A 17,785-nucleotide genomic window follows, 5' to 3' on the forward strand; every position below is an offset into this window, starting at 1 on the left:
TTGGCAGGGTGAGTTACTGAAGTGATCAGTTGTGAGAAATTGTAGAGGTTGATGCTATAATTAATTATGATACATTTGTGTGTGTGTGTCTGTGTGTGTGTGTGTGTGTGTGTGTGTGTGTGTGTGTGTGTGTGTGTGTGTGTGTGTGTGTGTGTGTGTGTGTGTGTGTGTGTGTGTGTGTGTGTGTGTGTGTGTGTGTGTGTGTGTGTGTGTGTGTGTGTGTGTGTATGTAATCACTTATATTAAGTTTGCCCTTCCTGCTGCTACTGCCAAATTATGCTTTGAAATACAAGTTTGTCAAAGTACACATGTGAATGCAGTATAGTATAGCATTATGTTGTACATCACATTTAGCCCTGAAATCGCCTAATTAAACATATTAGTAATACCTGTCTCACAGTATAGTGACATAAGTCACAACCAGGTGAAACATTAACCTGCATTAGTAAGTGAAACTTTTCACCATTTAAATTTCACATTCACCAACTGTACACCAGCCTGTAACAAATATGTATTACCTTCCTAATGTAGGTCAATTGTTCCATTGCACACTTTGACAAAGCCAACATTCCACAGGCTGTTTTATGACAATGGACAACAAATGACACAATCTGTCCCATAATATTGATTCTTAATGTGATTTCTGCTAAATGGAGCACATCTGCAACATCATTACACTGGGCGTGCTCATACGGAAGTGCAGCAATATCTACAATAACATCAATATCTCACCACAAAACCACAAGAAAGTATCATAACTTCGGTCTGCTCACGCTTTGCAAAAATTTGGCAGCATGGCAAAGAAAAATAAATCATGAATAAGCCATCAATGTGGTGGTGGTGCTGCGGTAGCTTTGTCGCCTCACAGTAAGGCGTTGTCCAGTTCGATTCTCAGCTAGAGTGTCTTCTGTGTGGAGACATGCATGAATGGGCATACCTTCGTTGAAGGTTGTGCATCAGAGCTGGCAACTCAGCACGTAAAAATCTACTGCCAATCATTAGCGGACCGGAGTTCCGCTGTGGCGACCCCTAACCAGGAAAAGCCAAAAGACACAACAACAACAACTGTGAACATGATAATAAAAGGCATGTGTAAATGTTTGCATTAAGTCATTGACTACAAATCAGTATTCTCAGTGAAATAAATAATTCCTGTAAGCATTGTCTGATATACTCAACACTTAAATATTGCCAGACTTAAACACATGACTGAGGTAAAACCTCAAATAGAGAGGTACATCAACCACTGACATCACAGAAAGAAGTAAATCTGCTGTCTAGTGAAGACCATGCTTAAAGGAATTACATCACTATCCTACTGGAATGTTTGCAGGTCCCCTAACATGGAGTCAGGCACTTAAAAAATGTGCACCTATTATTGTGTTATATCACCATTCTTTGGTTAAGCCAATCTTGCCTGTCACAACTGTCTGACAGACATAACTTTCCAGATAAAACTCCCTGCATATCTTGCTCCACACTCTACAAAGATCTGTATTAACTGCATCTACAGCAGGAAGTAGTAATGGAAAAGTGTCAGAAAGAACACACTTCAAGGTGTAAACTAGGAAAGGTATTTGATGTACTGAATATTCTGAGGGATCAAAAGGAATTAGTAGTGTTACTGTTTACACAAGTGTCCTACTGCTTATGGGTAACCTACTATTATTCAATATTGATTTGTGCACACACATTACCAGATTTGAACCAGTGCCTACCTGACTGCATGTGCTGCAGAAGTCAGTATTAACTAGCTGCATTCACCACAGAAGGACTCTTACTGCAAGCCACACAGACTATCAATTGCAATGGCATGAAATCCTCAATGTGTTGAAAGACCTTTTTTAGAACTAAAACGGACAGAATGAATTTTATGCAATGTTGCAGTTGTCTCTGTTTCATTTCACTACACTCAAATTATGTCATCTTTTGCTGGATTTCAACAGCTGCCTATGCAAGTCCACAGTCTAGGGAACTGTGTATTAGTCACATTCCCACAAGTGAAGTCCTCTCACAACTGTGAGAGAGGACATATTTGAAGGCATGACATCATCATTGTGGTGCAAATCAGTTGTTTGTGCTAAACGTAGTGGAGGGCCTTCTTCCACTGTAATTGTATGCATTAGAACTGTGGTGGATGTCATTCATCTCTAACACTAGAGTCACATACACCCATACTACCCAGTAGGTTCTGGTTTCAAACACCTACCTAAGTACTGAAGGTGCAGGATATTGATTCAACTTCATGAGCCACAGAAGAAGCCTTATGACCACTGTGAGACAGATTAAATTCGAATGTATGACATCATAGTGGTACAATTCATACGTGTGGCTTAAATCTGATTGAAAGAGTGGTGTGATTTGACTCATTATCTTTAATTACATTAGGTGTATACAAACATATATGTTACATAATCCAGTCATCTCTGTGACTGTAAAAGCACACACATGCACAATACTTAGAGAATGCCAGCTTCAAGCTCATGCCTAAGTCCACAAGCTAGAGAACATTATATAATTTCTTGATGCTACAAGCTGCTTCTTTTAAAGGTGAGATTAATCACATTTCAGCAAATGGCCTCATTGTTGTTTAACAAAGCAGTTGTCTGGGCTAAAATGGAAAGAAACTACTGAAGATGACTCTCTGGTTATACATATACACATCTGATCTGTGGGTGACACCATTCCTACCTACTTACACATTCGAACACACACACACACACACACACACACACACACACACACACACACACACACACACACACACACACATGCACACATACATGCACTTTGAAACAACGGAGTCTATGGAATAATGTCTGGATTTGAGATGACTACCTGACTAAGATCAGAAGCTACAGGGCATTGCGTGAATTGTAAGCACCACACAGGAAGTTTAACTACAACTGTGAGTGTACATTTGAAAGGATGTTATCACCATTGCTTGGCAAGGCAGATTTATGTGCTAGAAGGGACTGAAAGTGGTGGGACAGCCCTTTCCCACTGTAAAACTGCACATCAGATCTGTGCACTAGAGACTCACACATGCACACACAAGTATTGTAGTCAGTTATTGATGGATTCAAACCACCTATCTAGTCACACGATCTAGATACACAGTATCAACACCACAGGAGAAGTATGATTACAAGAATGAGATAGTGTATATTAGAAAGGATGACTTCATCAGTGCATAACATAGCAACTGCTTGTGTTAAAAGTGGACTAAATTAATGAGAGAGCTCACTCCAGTGTTAATGTTTCTCTAGAGCAAAAGTATACACATGTGATGTGTGATAAAGCCATTTCTACCTGACACTAGAGTCACACACACACAAAAACACACACAAATGCACACACACACACACACACACACACACACACACACACACACACACACACACACACACACACTAGTGCCACACTGCTAGATTCAAGCCAACTACCTATCTAGCTACACACGATAGATTACACAGTATCAACTGCAACTGCAAAGACCCCCCTTGAAGACTCACCCGCTGTATGCCTCCATTGCATACACTATATTCTCACCTGATACACTCACCTGATATGTACTTGTTTTGTAAATATTGTAAATAGGGGTTCTACTCCTGAGTATATTATTGTTTGAGTTTCTTATTGTTTTACAAAATTGTTCTTGTACTTCTTTGTTTCTCTTACCTTGTATACCTGTTTTTTATTGTTATCTAAACCATGCATGTACTCTGTTAACTTCCTTGGAGCTTTTCTCCCCAGGACTCCACTGAAAATGGACATTTTGTGTCCAGTTGGATTTATCCTGGTAAAATAATGTTAAAATAAAATAAATAATGAATAAATAAACACCACACAAGAAGGGAAGTGAGACATAGCACATATGAAAAGATAACCTTATCACTGTGTAGTATAGAAGTTGTTTTGTGTAAAAGTGAACAAATTGAAGAGGGAGCTCTTTCCCAGTGTAAATGTCTCTTTTGAGTGGATGTATACACATAAGTCTAGTTGAATTCATTTTGTCCTGACACTAGACAGACACACACAGATGCACATACACAGACACGCAGACGCACACATACATACACAGACACACAGACATACATACAGATACACACACACACACACACACACACACACACACACACACACACACACACACACACACACACACGCACTCATTACAATTCCACTGTTGGATTTAAACCACCAATCCAACTAGTTCCATGAACGACAGTACACACTATCAGCTGGAAGTGGCACAAGAGAAGTTTAATTACAAGAGTTCGCATTTGAAAAAAATGACATCATCAGTGTGTTACTGAGAAAATATTTTGCCTAAAAGTGGAAGAAACAGATGGATGAGCTCTCTTTCCTTGTAAATGTCTCTCCTGAGTGGAAGTGTACACATCACATCTGTTGTTAAAGCTATTTCGTCCTGACACTGAAGACATACATATGCACTCATAGTACTTCCTAACTGTTGGATTTGAACCACCTGTTCACCTAGTTACACAAAGTAAGTACGCAGTATCAACTGCAAATGGCACAGGAGAAGTTTGATTGTAAGAGTGAGATGGTTCATATTTAAAAGGATGACATCATCAATGTGTTGCTGAGAAGATATTTCACCTAAAAGTAGAAGAAATTAATGGGGGAGCCATCTCCCACTATATATGTGTTTAAGTGTACACATTAGATCTGCTGTTAAATCCATTTCGACCTGGCACTATAGAAGCACAGTATAGCTCCTAACTGCAGGATTAGAACAACTTACATATGAAGTTGCACATTCTATAATAGACAATATCAACTGCAAGTGCCAAAGCAAAAGTCTAATTACAGGAGTAAGAGAGTGCATATTTCACGAGATACCATCTTCATTTTTTTTTTTTTTTTGCAAAGAAGATGTAGGCTAACAGTGAATGAAATTGAAGGTGGAGTCCTTTTCTGGTTTCAGTAGTTCTCCTCAGTGGAACTGCCCATGTCAGATGAGTGGGTAAAGCTAGTCTTACCTAGCACTATAGACACACACACTAAGTTAGTAGTGACTGTTGTATTTGAACACCAGCCTATCTAAGCACATAGTCTTAAGTATATTGCATTAACAACAAAAGCCACAACAGAAGTCTGACTTTAAGTGTGGGATACTGCACATTTGTAAGGAAGATCACATCAGTGTGTTGTAGAGAAGTCAGTGTGCATCACAGGTTTCTGTGAAAAGAAATGTGTCTTGACAAGCAGCAAAAACAAAAATGTGTTGTATTTCTTTTCCTTTGTGGGCATTGTGGTAGAGTGTGTAAGATGTAGCTGTTTCACAGCATAGTAAAACAATAATAATCACAGTTGTGAAACAGAGGATTATTGACAACCAAGCATTCTTGACTGTTCATCTCAGGATGACTTCATGCATATATTCATCATTTGATGTGCCATTGTCAATATCTCCTCATGCATGGACAATGTGCAATATAAATAAAAATATACAGGTCAAACATATGAAATACACTACTTAATACCTTTCAGCAAGCATGTGTGCAAAGGTTCCATACAACTGTTTATCATTTGTAAGTCTAATATGTCAGAGAGCAAACTTAATTTGCAGAATGTAGTGTTTAGACAACATCACAGTGAACTCATCACATCTTGAGGGCAACAGCTCATTACAACATACACAAATAATACAAGCCACTGAAATGACCTTTTTTGTCTAAATTGCTTCCTGAAGTGCACTACTGACAAGCTTATTTGTGACTGATGTCAAGGTACTAGAACATGCATAATCATTTTTTCATGTTTTGAACATAGAATGGGGATTAACAGTGGTCTATGGTACTCCATGTCAACCTTTGCACAAATAAGGAGTACAGAGATACAAACAGTTCTGATTCTCATCTATTTCAGAGCAGATGTGTGTTACATTAATGTTTTCTGCGTCATGGTTTGCACAATTGTCATAATAATTGCAGTAAAGTACTCATATGAATAATTACAGGTGCATACTTAAACTGTCCTCAAATCTTGTACCTATCCATCAATTTAAGGCATGTTGTAGTACTCCTTATATAATTGTATTTGTTCAGATGGCATTACTAAATATATATGTAGATGTCGTACTTAAAAATACTTCAGAAAATGCATGGCAATGCAAAATAATTCTTAATATGATTGTTTCCCCATAAATCCTTTGTTTGACCACATGTCTTGCACATTTTGCTGAGGAAGGTATGATAATTTTGGGCTGATTATGAGCCACATACTAGAATGACATATGTAAATGCTGGTGGATTCACAGATGTATGTAAGAATCCATAGGGCAAAATTTAATAAGAAATGATCATATCCAATACTTTTAGACCTTATTATGCTGGATTCAAACACTTGTCAACCTGCATCAACAGTCTAGAGACATGACCAATAGCTGATCCCACCACAAAGGAAGTCAAATGTCAAGTACCAAAACAAGCACAAATTTGAAGGGACTATGGAAATACTATGAAGCAAGGAAGTTTGTGTGCAGCATACTTCATAACAGTAGTTACAATTGAAATATCCCATATAGTGTACATTCAACTCTGTAGCCTGTTCGATGTATATTAATAACTGTCTCCTTGTAGTGATATCAGTGTGTATTTCCATAGAGTAGTAAGATCTTCCTGTAATCTGATGCTAACTGTAACTAAGCTCAACAAAAGAGCAGGACAGTGTCTGCTCTCCCATAATATAACTAGACTGTCGAATAACCTTTATTTCCATCTGAAATAACCCAAACTGACCACCTAAAACTTTTTAAAGTAGCTCTAAAAACACATTGGGCCGGATTCACGAAGGCTTGCACAGAGTCTAAGAGTAGTGTAAGACCCTAGACAGCCAATATCTCTGTCGAGCGATCCAGAAACAGCCGGCAGGGGTGTGCATGAGAGCTCCTAAAACGACTCTTGCACGGACAGTGTTAGGTTATGCAAATTACCTAATTTGCTGCTGAAAGCTATGCAAATGAGGTAAATCTGTGATCCAGGAAACACTAACCTGTCCGAGTAATAGTAGTGTTATTTGCAGAAATGTACTTGGTTGGTAACTGAGTACAGTTCTGCAAATAGCAAAGCAGAGCAAAGACAGCTCCAAATAAAGGATGCATCTAGTTGAGGAAGCATGCCAATGGCCAAATATAAGGCCATTGGCATTTATATGTGTTGCAAAATAATAAAAATTATTTTTTTTTTCACTGATCCCCGATGTTTAAGCGAAGCGCAGCATCACACAAATGTGGTGCGCTCTAAAAACCAAAAAAAAAAATAAAATAAAAGCCAAAAATAGGCATTTTATTACAAATATCCATCTGCCATGAAAGTGAATGGCAGGCTGAAGACAACATGGCTACTGAGTAGTGGTTGCTAAGGGGGGAAGCTCAGTGTGAGAGATGTAACCAAGCATTAGTAGGCAATCCTATGCAAATGAGTATAAGGATAGTGAATCCCAAATTTCCCTGCCATGTGAACCATGTCCCTAGAGTGTAAGAGTAGGATTAGGGGAGTATCAAAGTAGTTGATAGGTGACATCATGACAGGGGTATGTATCAAAGACTGTAAGCTTATTGGAGCAGAGTGGCATGTGTTTGCTGTGAGCTACTCAGGACTGGAAGAGGTGTGTCTACAGTTGTCTGAACTGAAACCCAGAAACCGAAGGCGTACGCTGTGGCTACAACCAAAGATTCTTGCAAAGATGCTTACACTGTGTGCACGTGTGTGCACCCGTGTAAGCCTGTATAAGGCTGTGAAAGCCTGGGTGCACGGATGTGCACCTAACTAAGCCTGTGTAAGTGTGTGTAAGGCTGTGTGCACGCGTGTGCGCTCATGTGCATGTGTTTGTGCTTGTTTGCACGGCGCCGCCCCTGTGGAAACAGAAAAGGGAAAAGGAAGGAAGAGAAGTAGTAGGAAGTTAACCAAGGAGAACTAGCAGAGCTGCCAGGTGAAATCAATCAGAATCATCCAATTACACAGGCAGTACACTAGCCCAGCCCAGCACTTAAAACTCTGCAAACAACATTCCCCCATGTTTTACTCAGAAACACTGCAACACTGCAGTATACAAAGAGAAGTGAAAACTTAAAAAGCTTAACTGAGAAAAAAAAATGTTAGGGGTTGCCAATGCTATTATAAGGCAACATGTGCAAGATGTTGAGGGTGGTGCCATTGCGAATGTTGCTGAAGAACCCACAGTGAGGAGACGGAGAAGAGTTTACAGACCCAGGGTACCAGGGGCTACATGAGCTGGAGATTGTGGAGCACTACAGAGTGGATAGAGAGCTCCTGCAGCAAATTGTTGAGCTGTGCGGGCCACGCCTCACACACAGAACCAACAGAGGGGAACCCAGCCCAGTGGAAACCAAGGTATGTGTTGGCCTAAGAATAGTAGCAACAGGTACCTTCCAGAGACCAACTGGGGATATGACGGGGATTTCACAGGCATCAGCATCCAGGGTACTACACCAGTTCCTGAATGCCATGTCAGCACATGTCTTTGATCATGTATATTTTCCCAATTCCCGTGAGGTATTGGCCAGCAATATGCATCTCTTCCACCAAATAGTGGAATACCTTGAGGTAGTGGGTGCAATTGACTGCATGCACATACACATCAAAGCATCAGCCAGTGAGTGGGGTAGGGCCTACATCAACTGCAAGGGCTTCCACTCCATCAACTGCCAGGTCGTGTGCGATGCCCAGGGCATAATACTGAATGTGTGTGCTGGCTTACCTGGAAGCTACCATGATTCTCATATCTGACATCTGATGCAGCTGTACCATACATTTGCCAATGGGGACATCCCTGATGGTCACCTAGTGGGGGATGCTGGATACACACTGGAGCCGTGGGTGATGACACCCATCAGAAATGCACACACACCTGAACAAGAACTCCATAATGAGGCACACGCACAAACACAAAATGTAATTGAGCATGTGTTTGAGATGTTTAAGTCATGGTTACGGTGCCTGGACACATCCTTTGGAGACTTGCAGTACTCACCAACTACATGTACCCGAATTGTCATGGTATGTGCCATGCTACACAATATGATCCTGTGAAAACAGCTGCAGCAGGAACAGCATGGGGCAGGGCCAAACAGCCCCCCACCATTGCCAAGGCCTGCACACGCACAGCGTGACTCAGAGGAGGAACAACCTGAGCCTGCCTCAGTAGGCAGAAAGAGGCATGCCCAGTATGCCTTGGCCTTGGCAAAGAGGCAACGCATAGCACATACACTGGCTCAGTAGGAACCGTGGAAATTATACCTCTCCCTCTGACTCACACATAGAATAAAAGGGATGCCTAACTTGACACTACCTGTTTCCAAACATGTATAGGGAGTGTAGTATGTGCATCTGACTTAGGTAGCCCTGCAGCACCACCGGAGGCATGATTGACATGTTTTAAGCAATATAAAGCAGTGCTAAGCAGCATCTACCAATGTTTAGTATATGTAAACAAAATTGACCGTGCTAACTAGCGCAATGTTGAGCAAGGTTGGCCAAAGTCGTGCAAAGTTGAGCAAAGACAAGTAAACATGCTCATATTTGCTTTACTGTTCCATAAGCAATCTGCTCTGCCCAGCATGAAAATAAAAAGCAGTGACAGGGCTCAAACCCAGGATACTGTACACTTGTAGTCACAGTACTGAACCACTAAAACATGGTAGCATTTCAGTGGCGCAGACACAGCAGGACAATTGTACAGTAATGCAAACACAAAGAAATTCTGTATCATGTCCCTAAAGAGGCATATGGGTAACCTCCCTCACAGGCCTATGCAGACAGAGAATATCAGGTCAGGTGGTGTGATGTTGGTTGTGTAGGCTATGAAGTCGCAATCTAATATACGTGACATTGGACGCTAGGATCTGTAGCACAGTAGTATGCCTCAAGCCAGTACGATAGGCAACAGTACAGACTGAAATGGTGTATGGTACATAGCAGTGCAGGCATAGCAAATGTGTATAAGTGTCAGGTGAAACCCTCATCCTATGCACACCCACAGTAACAATCAAGTATGCCCCTGGGTAGAAATGTACAAAGAATAGCTGTCCCCCCTGTATGTAGAAATGTTGATAAGACTATGCAAAATGTCTCATGGAAGCCCTGCAGGCATAGCATGATCCCTGTTGATCTATGACACAAAGGTGAGCCCTGCTGTAAAGATACAGCTTGACTTTCCATACACATATAGTATAAATGTCTATACTGGGGGTGCTCACAACAAATGTAGTGGATTTCAGTCAGCATCACAATGAAAGGTCATACTGGACATGCTCACACACTTAAAAAATGAAGCAAATGTCAGGCAACAACATACTGAAAGGTCATACTGGGCATGCTCACACACATGCCAAATATGGAGGTGATAATAAGGGATCTATGGACAAATGTGGATAGACATCTCTACTTCCAGAAACACATTCACAAAGTTGTCAGAAAATCATGCTATGTGTTCACATAAACTGCCAAGGTCTGTGCATGTAGGTCAAAGGAGATTCCCAGTACTCAGCAGTCATCAGACCTGTCAGAGAGTACCACAACACACTTGCAATGAATCAGACTAGGCACATTCAACAGCCAGAAAGACCACTGAAGTACCATAACAAGAGGATTACTGGCCTCAAACAGTTGCCCCATGCAACAAGACTGAATGTAACCCAATCTGTACTCTGTTGCATATTGTCTACTCAGGAGATTTCTGCCTAACAGACAGGTCCATGTCATAGCTACACTCAGATCTGTACTAAGTTACAGCTTATTGGCACTAAATATACAGACCCAACTGATATTGCCAACATCCTGGCAGACAGGATCACTGTTAACTTTACCCCCCCCCTCTCACCCATGAAAGAGCACACCTCTATAATGGAAGACTGCAAAGTTGCTGTCATCACGGCTGCACAGGTAAAAAACACTCTCCAAAGCCAGTTTCACAGCAGCCATGGGACCAGATAACTTCACAGGCTGTGTTCCACACAAACCACAGAAAGATCAGGCACCACACTGACATACCATGTGCAGTCATAGCCTCACCTCATGCTTTGGGCCCATTGAATGGTGCACAGTGATGGTTATCCCACTACACAAGGGTGGAGACACCACAGACCCCAGGAAATTGTGCCCCATTAGCCTGACGAGCCCACTCTCCAAGACCATGGACTGTATCATCATACAACATATAAACAATTACATTTGTAATCCCCAAACCCTGGATCACAACCATGTTGGGTTTGTAAAATACAGATCATGTCACCTAAATCTGATAGATGACATTGAAGCAGTCAACAGAGCCGTCGACAAGGGTAAGATGGTTCACAAAGCCTATGTTGATCCTGCCACAGCTTACAACACCACCCCACACTCTGTAAATATAGATAAACCCACTAAACTAGGTATAAATTACTATGTCACAAGATGGGTTGCCAACAGGCTTACTGACAGAACACACACTGTGAAAGTAGCAGACTCCAAGTATGACTTTGGACCGGTGATGAGTGCAGTACCACAAGGTCCAGTCCTATGTCTTGTCCTGTTTAGTATCTACTTCCCTAAAGTAAACTTTAACATGGAAGATCTGTGGCTACAGAAGTTACCAGAGGACTGCAAACTAGGAGCCATAATTGTAAACACTAAAGATGTGGACATCCTACAAAAGGGCCTCACTGAGACAGATGGCTGTTGTTAAAGCCATGGGCTCTAGCTCAATACTAAAAGGTGCATTGTCATTCCCTTTGTTCAAACCTCTGCAGCCAAGAACTACAGCATAGGTGGAAGTATACTTAACACTGAATGTCTGACAAGGGACCTTGGGTCACAGGTGTACACTGGACACAAGTGTGATAATCACATCCCCACAGTAGTCAGGAAACCCTGCTATGTGGCACACCTCATCACAAAATGTGTCTCATGCAGGATAGAAGAGGACATTGTTCCCCACTATTCATCACTCACTAGAACTATAATAGAGTACAATGCCACTATTGCTATGTACCTCACAAGGCAACTATAACAACTGTAAAGCCTGCAGCAATACCTCACAAAGAGCATTAGTGGCCAGAAATACATGCCATACACAGACCATCTCAAAATGCTCCATCTGTACTCCCTTGTATATCACCTACTCAGATGTGTTCACTGCCTAACATACAAAGCTATGTCAAATGCAGAGCTGTTGGACATGCTCCACATAAAACACTCACAATCCCCCTGATCTTCGGACCCAAAACTATGAGTGAAATACAAAAGGAAGGGGTGTACCCATTTACCATATGGATACCCACACCTGCAGGTTAGTGGCACAGCATGAGGCCTTGGAGACCATGCATGTGCAACTAACATTGGGCAAAGATGCTCATCAGATTGTAGCCTGCTACAGATCACCTACCTTGTCACAGGAACCTCACTCAGTATTCCTGAGAACAGTGGAAAATATAGAGGTCCTATCAAACACCATTATATGAGGTGATTACAACTACCCAAACAGTGAGTGTGAGAATTACTTGTGTACAACGTCCTTTAACCAATGTTTCCTAGAGTTTAAAAGCTCTAACACCCTGGAACAGCTGGTCACCATGCCCACTAGAGGTGACACCATACTGGACATGATCATCACCAACATGGGGTACCAGTGTTCCACAACAGAGATAAAGCCCTCACTGGAAATATCAGATCATAAAGTAATCACACTGGACATCCACATCCCACCCCCTCACCCAGTCAATGAAACCACCGTGAAAACATTTTCAAAAGCAAACTGCACACGTCCCAAGACAAAAGTGGAAAGTTCAAAAGACCTCTTGCTCTAGGATAATGGTATGCAATCTGCCAAATCAGTTACAATTGAATCCTATGAGCATCTACAGGGATGCATGGATCGAGACATCACAAATAAAACCAAGGTGCACTTCTCCAAAAATAAGAAAACAATCTGGTGGTCGCTGCCCATAAACAAGCTAGACAACAGAAGGTGGAAACTAATAACTGAAAGAGCCAACTTCACTAAAGGAAAGGCATCACTGATCATTATTAGGAAGAAGCAATGATTGCTCATAAAATAATTCAAGGACATTTTCAAAAGACAAATTGCCAAGGACTGTAAGAATGACAACCACAAAGTCTGCGGTAGCTATACCACACATGTAGGTGTCAACTTCCAAATATGCAGTCAGCTACTGACAAATGGCAAGGAATACACTGAGCCAACTTTCATTGTCCACATCCTGGGGGACAAGTTCAGTGCAAATTTCCACCCATCACCCCCAAAAGGGCCTGTGTCCATCACAGAAGGATGCAGAGCCCCAGACATCATGGACATGCAGGTAAGGACAGCCCTCTCCAAAGCCAAGAACACAGCATCAATGGGACTGGATGGTGTCCCAGGCTGCATCTTACACTAGGCACAAAAGGAACCACACCCTCACCTACATTCACTGGCCAGACTCAATTGTACCACAGGGTATGTACCCAAAGAATGGCATACACCAACAGTCATCCAACCCCACAAAGGGGGTGCCACAACAGAACCTGGAAACCATTGCTCTATACGTCTACTCAGCCTGGTCTACAAAGCTATTAAGCAAATTGTCATGGAACCAATAAACAGTGACATTGGGGACCTCCAGACACTGGACTCTACACAACCCCGCCTTGTTAAAGGCAGACCCTGCCTCCTAAATATAGTTGACTTACTACAAAACAGTTACCAAGGACATAGATGGAGGTGAAAGTAGTCCACACAGCCCTCCTGGACCTCACTAAGGACTTTTTACACCATTCCCCACTCTGTCATCATGGACACACTTACCAGCCTGAACATCAACAGCTATGTCACAGGATGTGTGGCCAAGTAGCTTACAGATCAAACACACATGTTCAGAGTTGTGGGTGCCATGTCCGACTCTAAGACAGTCACAAATGGCATCCCACAGGTCCTGGCTCTGGGACCCCACCTGTTCAGTAGACACTGCTCAGAGGTACATGCAAGCATGGGAGGAGTATGGCTGAACAGGTTTGCAGATAACTGCTAACTGTGGTCCATAATCAACTCTATGGTGGACACACACATCCTCCAGAAGGGGCTTACAGAGACAGATACCTAGTGTCAAAACAATGCCCCAAGAAGAATGGCAAAGAATGCATAGTCATCCCCTTTGGCTAAAACAAAGAGCAAACAAATTACCACATAGGTGGTACTCCAGTATGTATGGAGAAAGTCATGAAGGCCCTGGGAACACAGTTAGATAGTACACTCTTCTTTGATGATCACATGGCCAAAGTGTTTAGACACTCCTTCTATGTAGCCCACCCAATGTCACCTAATGTAACCCACTTTGTCTAGTCTGATGATGTCACCAACCTGTAAAAAATAGAGCTCTCAGTAATGTGCATAGCATGTTGTGTAAATGTATACTTCTGTAGTATCATAAGCCAGTTATATAGGGGTTTGAATCCTGCACTTGACAAGTGTGGGTGTCTGTTTGTGTGCGATCTTCTTGGAGAAGAGCAACCTTTTTGGAGAGTACTCATACACCTTAAAAGTGGTATACTAATCTTTGTCAGGTCTGATGATGTCACCATCCTTCAAACATACCTGTGGAAAAACAAACTCACAGTGATGTGTGCCACGCGTCGTGTAAATGTGTGCTCCTGTAAAATCATGAACCAGTTAAGTAGGGGTTTGAATCCTGCATTTGACAAGTGTGTTTGTGTGTGATCTCCTTGGAGAGGAGCAATCTTTTTGGAGAGTAATCATACACCTTAAAAGTGGTATACTAATCTTTGTCAGGTCTGATGATGTTGCCATCCTTCAAACATACCTGTGGAAAAGCAAATTCACAGTAATGTGTATAGTGCATCATGTAGATGCGTACTCCTATAGTATCATAAGCCATTTAGGTAGGGGTTTGAATCCTGTACTTGACAAGAGTGTGTGTCTCTTTGTGTGTGATCTTCTTGGAGTGGTGTAACCTTTTTGGAGAGTACTCATACACCTTAAAAGTGGTTTACTAATCTTTGTCAGGTCTGATGATGTCACCATCCTTCAAACATACCTGTGGAAAAGAGAACTCACAGTAATGTGTATAGTGCGTCATGTAAATGCATACTCCTGTATTATCATAAAACAGTTAGGTAGGGGTCACACCTCTCAACCAATCAGGGACAAATTTCAACAGAATCAGGGACAGTCAGGGACACTTTTAAAATATTAGTGCTATTAACCTGAAACATTGACAGAATCAGAGCATATGAATTAATACACATTTTCTGAAGTAAAAGAAGTCTATAACTCTTAATTATTGTCATTATTCATTGTGTAATTCACCACCTTTTCTCCAAAAGTCACTAGTTTTAGAAGGGATTAAGAGGGACAGAGCTAAAATTTGAGTAAAAATCAGGGACATCCCTGAAAATCAGGGACAGTTGAGAGGTCTGGTAGGGGTTTGAATCCTGCATTTGACAAGTGTGTGTGTGATCTCCTTGGAGAGGAGCAACCTTTTTGGAGAGTACTCATACACCTTAAAAGTGGTATACTAATCTTTCTCAGGTCTGATGATGTCACCATCCTTCAAACATACCTGTGGAAAAAAAAACTCACAGTAAAGTGTATAGTGTGTCATGTAAATGTGCACCCCTGTAGCATCATAAACCAGCTAGATAGAGGTTTGAATCCTGCACATGGCATCTGTGTGTAATAGCCTTGGAGAAAAGAAACCTTTTTGTAGAGTAGTAGAACACCTTACAAGTGGTATACTTGTCTTTGTCAAGTCTGATGATGTCACCATCTTACAAATATACCTGTGGAAAAAAGGCATTCCAGTAATGTGTATAGTGCGTCATGTAAATGCGTACCCCTGTAGTATCATAAACCAGGTTGGTAGGGGTTTGAATCCTGTACGTGACACTTGTGTGTAATAACCTTGGAGCAAAGACACCTTTTTGTAGAGTAGTAGAACACCTTACAAGTGGTATACTCATCTTTGTCAAGTCTACTGATGTCACCATCTTACAAATATACCTGTGGAAAAAAAAATGTCCCAGTAATGTGTATAGCACACTGTGTTAATGCGTACTGCTCTAGTATCATAAAGTAGTTAGGTAGCGGTTTGAATCCTGCACTCAATGAGTGTATGTGCTCTATGTGTGTGGCACTGTTGCTCAATGTATAGAGGGTTTTGCTTTTTCTACTGTATGACATGTCAGTATTTATTTATTTATTTATTTATTTATTTATTTTACATTTGTTAACCGGGAGAGTCCGACTGGATACATGTCCATTTTCAGCGGAGGCCCGGGGAGAAAAGCTCCAAGTACATAACAGACATATGAACATTGCTAATGCAAAAAAAAGGAAGATAGTTGAGTTCTAAATACAATATAAAGATACATCACATCTTGGGGAAAAAAAAAAACAACAGCAGCATATAAAAAAACATAGGTCAGTTACAAAGGCGAGGCCTTGTTAAAAGAGTTAAGGATAGTGAGGTAAGAGAAGGGTAAATGATAGTGGTTAATCAGGTTTGGAACAGGGACATTGCCAGAGAGTATTGAGATGGGGTTTAAGCTTTTTTTCAATTGTAGGAGTGAGGGTTCTGAGGTGAGCATGGTCGGTAGGGAGTTCCACATTTTACCTACAAAGTTTGAGAATAGAGAATCCCCAGCAGAATTATTGGCTTTGGTAGTTTGAGCTAAGATCTTATTGGAGGAGCGTAAAGATTGCAGGTTAATATAGGGGTGAATGATGTTTTTCAGAGCTGGTGTTTTCTCTGGGTGATACAGTATCTGGTGAGCCATTTTGAGTTGGTTGAAATGGAGTTGGCTGGAAAACTCTAACCACCCTAGTTGCTTCAAGTTAGTGCAGTGGTGCGTTCTAAAGGTGGAATTTGTGGCATATCTAGCTATGTGATTGTAACAAGAAGCAAGTTTGTTAAGGGTTGCCTTCTTTAGGTTTGTAAAGAGGGGGGAGGCATAGAAAAGAGTTGATAGTAGGTGTGTGCTGGCAATTGTAATTTTAGCATGAGGAGTGAGAAAGTGTTTTACTTTATAGAGAGAGACAAGCTTTTTATTGACGGTTTTGATGGTAAGATTGAAATGGGTGTCAAATTTAAGGGGGTTATCAATGGTAACACCTAATAGCTTTGTGTGAGCTTCTGGTGATATAGTGATTCCATTGGAGGATGTAATAGAGAAGGTGGGGGGAAGAGTCTTGCTAGTGGGTGAGAAAGTAAGTAGTTTTGTTTTGTTGGGGTTGAGAACTAGTTGTCGACTTGAGAACCATTTTTCTATTAGGTTGAAGGTGTCTTGAGTTGAAGCAGTGAGGTCTGCCAGGTTGGAGGCAGTGCTGATGATAGTCGAATCATCTGCATATTGAATGCATGTGGCATGGGGGTGATTGTGGGCAGGTCATTAACAAAGATGGTGAAGAGAAGAGGGCCAAGAATAGATCCTTGGGGAACTCCAAGTGTAACAGGTAGGCATGTAGATAATTTGCCCTGCCATAGAACAGCCTGTTGCCTATTGGACAGGTAGGATTGGAACCATTTCAGCGTGGAATTGCTGAGTGATAGTTTTTAATGTATGGAGGAGTTGAATGTGGTTCACCATATCAAAGGCCTTGGAGAGGTCTAAGAAAAGAGCAGATGATAGTTTATTATTGTTTCTGAAGTTATTGATGGTATTAGAAAAGGATAGTAGGGCTGATGTGGTACTGTGATTTGGCCTGAAGCCATGTTGGGAGTTAGCTAGAATTTTATTTTTGG

This window comes from Protopterus annectens, chromosome 2.part0 (assembly GCF_019279795.1).
Source record: "Protopterus annectens isolate FY-2018-M chromosome 2.part0, PAN1.0, whole genome shotgun sequence".
Classification (NCBI taxonomy): domain Eukaryota; kingdom Metazoa; phylum Chordata; order Ceratodontiformes; family Protopteridae; genus Protopterus; species Protopterus annectens.